Genomic DNA, 8,806 nt, shown 5'->3' with positions numbered 1-8,806 from the left:
GAAAGCTGGAAATATTAAAAATTAAAATCCCAATCTCTTCAGTTTATTTCAAAGCAGATAGAGATATAAATAGAACCGCAGAAGTGTTCCGACCGGCAATCGTGCACCTTCGAGTTTTCAAATTCAGAAGAGGAGAAATGGGTTGCGCGCGCAACCCAGTCATTTGCATCGTCTCCTACTATATTCACACGGACATAGATCTGTGATAGCATGGGATCACGTCTCGTTTCAGATCTGGGATCACTGCTCCAGCGGGAGAGCCTAGCGTGAATACATACTTTCGACCTGTGTTATGCGTGCAAATATGATTGAGATTCATTCTCCCGAACCCTATATAGTACTTTTAAAATAAAAATATTTCAGAAAAATATGACCCAGGCGGGATATTTTCATGTTTCTCGAACGCTACTGCAATATTCATTTCGAATGTTGCAACAGATCGAAGATTCGGTCCAAAATAGATAAAGGTTCAACAACGTTGTTCCATGTTTACCCAAAAGATATTAAGATTGAAACAAAAATTCTACAGTACAATTTACAAAATAAAAGAGGAATTTTTAATTCAAAGATCGGAAATTTTGTACAAAATAGTAGAATGTTCAATAAAATAATTGCATTTTTCACCAAAAGAGATAGGTCCGAAACCAAGAATTGAATAGTAAAATTCTAGAATTAAAATACGAATATTGCATTTAAAAGATTGGACTTTTTGTACACAATAGAAGAATGTTCATCAAAATAGTTAAGTTAAAAAAAAGAGAATAATTCTTAGCGTCGAATTTAATAGTAGAATTCTCAAATTGAAATTCGAATATTTAATTTAAAAGATCTGACTTGCTATACAAAATAGATGAATGTTTAACAAAATAATAGAATGTTTCAGTAAAAGAGACGAGTCCGGAACCAAGAATTCAAATGTCAAGCATTATAATTATTCTGTCCAAAATACTAGAATATTCAAAAAATAGTTGCATTTTTAAACAAAATATATAAATTTGTAAAGCAGAATTTAATAGTAGAATTTTTAATTTAAAAGGCGAATATTCAATTCAACAGATTGAACATTCTGTACAAAATAGAAGAGTTTATAATAAATTAGTTATATTTTGAACCAAAAGAGATTAATTCTTATCCCCGGGCTCAATAGTAGAATTTTCAAATTAAAATACGAAAATTTAATTTAAAAGGTGGGACTTTTTTGTACAAAATATAAGAAAGTTTAGTAAAATACTTTTATTTTTACGCAAAAAAGATAAGTTCGGAGATATTGAAATCGAGAGACAATAGCAAAAATTGGCATGTCTTCGCCAAACATCACTTACACAGTGAAATATTGAAATCGAGAGACTATGGTAAAAATGGGCATGTCTTCCCCGGACATTACTTCCCCAGTGAAATATTGATATCTAGGGAATATGGCAAAACGGGCATGTCTTTCCCGGGCATCTCATCCCCACAAAAATTTTTAAATCGAGGGATTATGACAAAAACAAGCATTTCTTCCCGGGGCATCACTTCGCCAGTAAAATACAGAAATCGAGAGACTATGAAAAATTGGGAATGTCTTCCCCGGGCATCACTTTCCCCATAACATATTGAAATCGACACACTATGGCAAAAATGGACATGTCTTTACCGGTCATCATATCCCTAGGGAAGTTTTGAAATCGAGTGATTATGGAAGAATATGGGCATGTTTACCCCGGGTAACACTTCCCCAGTGAAATATTAAAATCGAGAGACTATAGAAAACGTGGGCATGTCTTCCCCGGACATCACTTCCCTAGTGAAATATTAAAATAGAGAGAATATAGAAAAAATAGACATGACTTTCCCGGGCATCACTTCTCCAGTGAAATAATGAAATCACGCAACTATGGCATTAATACACATGTCGTCATCGGGCATCACCTCCCCAGTTAAAAATTGAAATCGAGAGACCATGGAATAAATAAGCATGTCTTCCGGACTCGTTGGATGAAAATGTTTGGGAGTGTGAGTATCTGCTCTGATTGATCAGTAAAATTGATAACAATAATAATTAAAGAAAGTTATATGCGATATAAGATTGTTATATCAGTGACATTATACTCTTTTCCATGGTTTTATTACTCGGGGAATCTGAATTTTATGATTTTTGTGTCTGTCGACGTTGGTCGATGTTTTTTTGATGTACTGACGATTCAAACCGTGATAGTCAGGTCATTAAGCTTACCCTTATTCCCTTCTAACACTTTCCCTGGTTCCCTAGATTTTCTCAAAATGTGATTTTTGAATTAACACAGCCTATTGAATGGAAGCCAGACTCACTCTTTTCGCACTCTACCTTAATAGACACGCCTGACTAAATTAGAATTAACTCTTGGTTTTTATTCGGCAATCTCGTAGTAATTAAATAATAAAAAACTTATAATTAATTCATTTTTTATTAAAAACAAATAAAATTACAAGAATTATTAGATATTAAGAAGATATTAAGAAGTCTTGAAAAGATTAAAAAATAATTGAACAATTGAGATGATTTCAAATAATTAAATTACAGTTTGTGTACCGATCTGGTCCGGCTATTTTTGCCGAAATTTCGATGCAAATAGCCACGACATAGTGTGCAATTGTTTCAAATTTTTGTATATTTCGAACAAAAAATTTAAAGCTTTTCAGAAACTGTGAAAGACTTCCAAAGAGTGAAAACATTTTTTTTATCTCAGCGCAATTTAAAAATGCTTTTTTTATGTAGCAGAATTATTTTAAGAGTATGTTTAAATAGATGTACAAATATTCGTTCTGGAAACATTCTACAATTATTTCAAATTCTGCAAAAATGTATAAGAACACGTACATTTTTCAAGATTTAGACTTAGTAGAAATTTGCTTCAAAGAAAAACTAAACCCCCAAAAATCAATTCAGTTTCATTTCACTTTCAGTCCGTGCAAATACTTTTCCATCCATACGATTCAAAAAGTGTTTTAAAGTTTAATTTGGAAAGACGGAAAATCAAAATAAAGAAGTTACTAATACTTTTTTATATATTTGTGCTCAGTGAACTATTGTTTTCATTTAAACTGTATAGTAAAACTACAGTTTGTGTGCAGCATCACTAAAGAAGAACAGAATGTAAGTACCTTGTGAAAAATATTTTTTTGTTCTATATTTTCCCGCATCCATGCTAATTGTAAATACGCAGAGAATTATTCGCGCCAAGATCGCACTAGATAATGAGTCTGAAGTTCGGAACGTTTACAACAAACAGAAAAAAATGAAAAATGCAGTATTTGAAAAGTCTAAAAGTTTTCACTGATTATTGCTGAATTACCTTCAGGAAGCACCACTAAAACCTCTCATCTCTCTAGCACATTCGGAACCCACCCCAAATCAACCCCTTAAGGTGATAAAATTCTTTAAAAATTGACAATTTTGAAAAGTAAAAATGTTTTGATTGATTATTCTTGCATTAAGAGGCGAAAGCACCACTAAAAAGTTTCGTCCCTCTAGCACATTTGGAACCCACCCAAAATCAACCCCCAAATATTTCGTTAAAATTAGGCAATTTTGAGTAGTAAACATGTTTTTATTGATTCCCGGTGGCCAAAAAAATTAAGGATGTCCTAGAGATGTCTTTGGAACATCCCTAAGACGTCTTTCATTACATGTCTTTTGGTCATCCTAGGGATGCTCTTAAGATGTCTAATGTCAGTACGAAAGATGTCCCGAGGTCGTCCATGTCTTTAAGACGTCTTTAGGTTCCGAAAGCACTAATAAGAAGTTTCATCCTTCTAGCGCATTTGAAACCCACCCCAAAACAAACCCTAAATATGATAAATTTCTTTAAAAATAGACAATTTTGAAAAGTAAAAATGTTTTTATTGATTATTCCTGCATTGAATTTTAAAAGCACAAATAAAATGTTTCATCCCTTTAGCAAGTAAAATCCACGCCAAATCAACCCCTAAATATGATAAAATGTATTCAAAATAAACAATTTTTAAACGTAAAAATGTTTTTATTGATTATTCCTACATTATGTGGCGAAAGCACCACAAAAAAGTTTCATCCCTCTAGCGTATGTGGAATCCACCCCAAATCCACCCCAAAATATTTTGTTAAAATTAGGTCATTTTGAATACTAAAATTTTTTTTATTATTTCTGCAGTAATTGGCAAAAGCATCACTAAAATTTTTTATCCGTCTAGCATGTAAAACCCACCCCAAATCAACTCTTAAGTATGATGAAATTCGTTCAAAATAGACAATTTTGAAACGTAAGAATGCTTTCATTGTTTATTCTTGCATTAAGTGGCGAAAGCACCACTAAAAAGTGTCATCCCTCTAGCGCATTTGGGACATACTCCTAATTAACCCTTAATATGATAAAATTCTTTAAAAATAGACATGTTTGAAACGTAAAAATGTTTTTATTGATTATTCCTGCATGAAGTGACGAAAGCACCGCAAAAAAGTTCCATCCCTCTAGCGTATGTGGAATCCACCCCAAACCAACCCCGAAATATTTCGTTAAAATTAGGCAATTTTGAATAGTAAAAATGTTTTTCATTTATTATTGCTGAATTAAATTCCGAAAGCACCAATAAGAAGTTTCATCCCTCTCACGCATTTTAAACCCACCCCAAATCAACCTCTAAATATGATAAATTTCTTTAAAAATAGACCATTTTGAAACGTAAAAATGTTTTTATTGATTGTTCCTACATTAAGTCTCAAAAGCATGACTAAAAAGTTTAATCCCTCGAGTATGTAAAACCCACCCCAAATTAACCCCTAAATATGATAGAATTCGTTCAAAATAGACAATTTTGAAAAGTAAAAATGTTTTTATTGATTATTTATGCATTAAGTGGCGAAAACACCAATAAAAACTTTCATAGGAATAGTCATCGAAAACATTTTGACTTTTTAAAATTGCTTATTTTCAACGAAATTTATAATATTAAGAGGTTGATTTGGGGTCTTGTCTTTTTTATTGGGAAATTGATCTTTTGGTTTACCATTTGTGATATTACATATGAAAAATTTAACTATTGCTTTAAAAAATTATTTTTTTTGTTGATCAAGATTAATTATTTTACTAAATAACCAATTTCTTTGATTAAAAGTTTAAGTAACTTAAGTAACTAAATTCAACTCTTTTGTAAAAAATTCGTATTTTTTCGTTAAAATCAACTGTTTTTGATTGAAGATATTTAGTTGAATTACAGATTTTTTGTGTTTTCTGACCCGCCTTCTTTCTCAATGATAGATAATAATTATGTTAACACTTTTTTTGTAACTTTTATTTTTACAGTGGATGTCACAGAATCCTCCACTTAAATTAAGTCTCTCTGTGGGATGTCGTGAAGACGTCGCCAAATTTTGCGCCCACGGGGATAATTCATTGCCACCTCGCAAACAAAGTTGCAGACAGCAATGCTCAAAGAAATTTTTACCGGAAGAAAGGAAGCTGTATTTTGATTATTTCCACTCATTGGGCTTCGGTGTACGTAGACTGTTCCTGGATGCGCAAATTTCATCAAAAGATGTTAAAAGAAGAAATCTAAAAGAAATACAAAATTTAGAGAACAAAAGAAACTCTACTTATATGTACACAATGCCCAATAATGACGAAAAAATTAAGGTGTATAAGAGCATGTTCTTAAGCACTCTTGGCTTCAAGACATGTGGAAGAGTGCACGAATTAATACATGGAAAAGCAGGAAGTGCTGGGTTACCGATGGAGGGCGAATTCTGGAAGATCTAAACTCTCATCAACCGCAAGTATCCCACTATCGTGCCGTCAATTCACCGACTCAAAAGTACTTAGAGTGCAAGCTGAACCTTCAGATTATATACAATAATTACATGGAGAAATTTCCAAATTTCTCTGTTTCCTGCAAAACCTATCGAACGGTGTTCCTGAAAGAGAACATCGATTTTTGATAGGCCGAAAGAAGATGTCTGCGATTCGTGCGAGAAGAAAAAACACCATCAGTTTTTTTGTCTGTCGTTTAGTCGTAATGAATGAAACTTTTGCATCTCTTCGAGCACAAGGCAGAAACCTTTGCGTTCTATGGACAGATTTTAAAACTTAAGAGACGAATTTGAGTTCAAAAGATCAAACTTTCTGTCAGTCCAATCTCTAGGACACCCTTTTTAATAAAAAGAGGTTAATTCTTAACTCTACATTTAATATTAGAATTTTAAAATTAAAATACGAATACTTAATTTAAAAATCTGACTTTTTGTACAAAATAAAATAATTTTCAACAAAATAGTTACATTAAAAAAAAAAGATTACTTCTTGACCCCAAATTTAATAGTAAATGTTTTAACCCTCAAAAGGTATACTCCCATCCAACATACGTAAACGGTACACCGGTGCGAATAATTTTGTGTGCAATTTCAATATTAAATATTTAATATATTGAACATATAATAAACAACTAGCATTTATCACACATATTAAACATATATATTTAATATATGTGGGGATTATCCGCTGCAGCAAATTAAAATACGTCCATTTAGCATAAAAAATCGACCTTCTATACAAAATAGAAGAATGTTGATGAAAATAGTTGCAGTTTTAAGCAAAACAGGTAAACTTGGAACCCAGAAATCAATAGTAAAATTTTCGAATTACGAGTAAAAGGCAAATATTCAATTCGAAAGATCGAACATTCGGTACAACCCTGGCAGACCGAATGAACCGAATGGAACCTCAGCAAAGTACCCGTAAAGACCCCATTGGGTCCCCATTCGCTTCCTTTTTTAAAAACCTAAAAAACAGCAAGATCAAGTTTTAAACTATTGAAATTCGAATTCTACGTTAAATTTTTTATTGGAAACTAACAAAGTAATCGCACTACTTTTTTTTGCAGCAGTAAAAAGTTAAGAAATATATATCTATAAAGCCTGTTGACTGATACTTACAGATGATGCGTTTGAAGTGTAGCAGTCAACAGGCGTTATGTGTCTTATATTTTTTAAAACTTTTTACCATTGCAAAAAAAACTATTGCGATTATTCCGTGACCTTCTATGGGGAATTTGAATGTAAAATCCGAATTTCAACAATTTAAAATTTGATTTTGCTGTTTTTTCGAGTTTTTTAAAAAGGAACCTAATTGGACCCAATGGGGTCTTTACGGGTACTTCGTAGAGGCTCCATTCGGTTCCTTCGGTCCGCCAGGGAAAATAGAAGAGTTTTTAACAAAATAGTTACATTTTTAACCAAAAAAGATTAATTCTTATCCCCGAACTTAATGGTAGTATTTTCAAATTAAAATACGAATATTTAATTTAAAAGATCGAATATTCTGTCCAAAATAAAAGAATCTTGAAGAATATAGTCACATTTTTAACAAATCCGGTAAGAACCCAGGAAAAAAGAATCAATTGAAAAGACGACTCTTTGAATTGCGTATCTGTCATTTGCAGATTCAGAAAGTTAAAACAGAGTGAATCGGTCATTTTCTCAAGCAGCTTCGAATCTGCCATGTACTTCAATGACCATTTCAAGCAAGGTTATATTAAATCGATTTCCTTTTTTTTAATGAGACCGACTTTTTGAGGTTAAGCTGCCATATTTCACACGATTTTTTAAATTTATAAATTATCGAAAGATTAAAATAAATCATGCGCAGGTCTACTATATTCCTTTTACTATTTCAGTTATTATTCTTCTACAGCATATAAGTTATTCAAAAAAATTATAATGACTAAAAGTCTTTAAAAAACAAATCGACGGCAATTTTGGAATTCCAGTGACAGAAGCGCAATTCGAAAGCCTTCGAAACCCATTCAACAGAAGTGAATGGATTTCTGTTTCCTGGGAACCCTTACATTAAAAGGTATTAAAAATTTTGTGTTTCTAAGAATGCCGTTTCTGTCCTTCGTTTTTAATTCTCATTAGGAATCGAAAATAATGAGATTCCAGTCCCTTTTAAAGCTGATCGGAGCTACCAGACGTAACCTCCAATAAATTATAAAGAGAATTGTCGCTTGAAGTATTAGGAAGCGCTCCAAAAGCATGGAATTTATACATGGAATTTGTATACAAGAATACATCTCTTTATCGTTAAATGTTCGCTTTTTCAAAATATTGTCAATTACAAAAACATAAAATCATGATAAAAAATTTAAAAATTTATTTTTCACTAACAAATTTTCTGTGGAAGTTAATCCTGACATTTTAAAAAACGGGATCCAGAAGTATTTAATATTTCTCACGTTATCACTGAATGAATTAAATTTTTCAATACTTTTTAATGCAAGCCTGTTTACCGGGAAAAAAGATTAATTATGTGGTAGTACAGCTTACGCTTAAGCCCCTGGCCACGAGCAGCTTACCTGCATGACGGCACGGCGGCCAGGACCCAGCGGCCAAGTGACATCCCAGTGAGTAAAACAATTAAGGATGTCCTAGAGACGTCTTTGGGACATGCCTAGGACGTCTTTTACAAGTCTTTTAGTCATCCTAGGGATGCTCTTAAAACGTCTAATGTCAGTACGAAAGCTGTCCCGAGAACGTCCATGCCTTCAAGACGTCTTTAGGTTTTGAACGTCTTGAGGGATTACTGAAGGAGATCAGACATTAGACTAATTTGGAAACTACTATTTTGACCGAGATAACAAAGACATCACCGATCCGAGAACAATGCCGACACGAATAGTAGTATTCAACAAGGGCAAGAAAGAATGGATTGCAAGTTACGGGACATTGAAACGAACTACTCCGCATGGATGGTGGGACACAGTGGTAATAATCAGTGATCCCAGATCTGAAACGAGATGTTGTCCAATACTATGACAG

This window comes from Belonocnema kinseyi, chromosome 9 (genome assembly GCF_010883055.1).
Source record: "Belonocnema kinseyi isolate 2016_QV_RU_SX_M_011 chromosome 9, B_treatae_v1, whole genome shotgun sequence".
In the NCBI taxonomy this organism is placed as follows: domain Eukaryota; kingdom Metazoa; phylum Arthropoda; class Insecta; order Hymenoptera; family Cynipidae; genus Belonocnema; species Belonocnema kinseyi.
Note: the sequence above shows the minus strand (reverse complement) of the source record.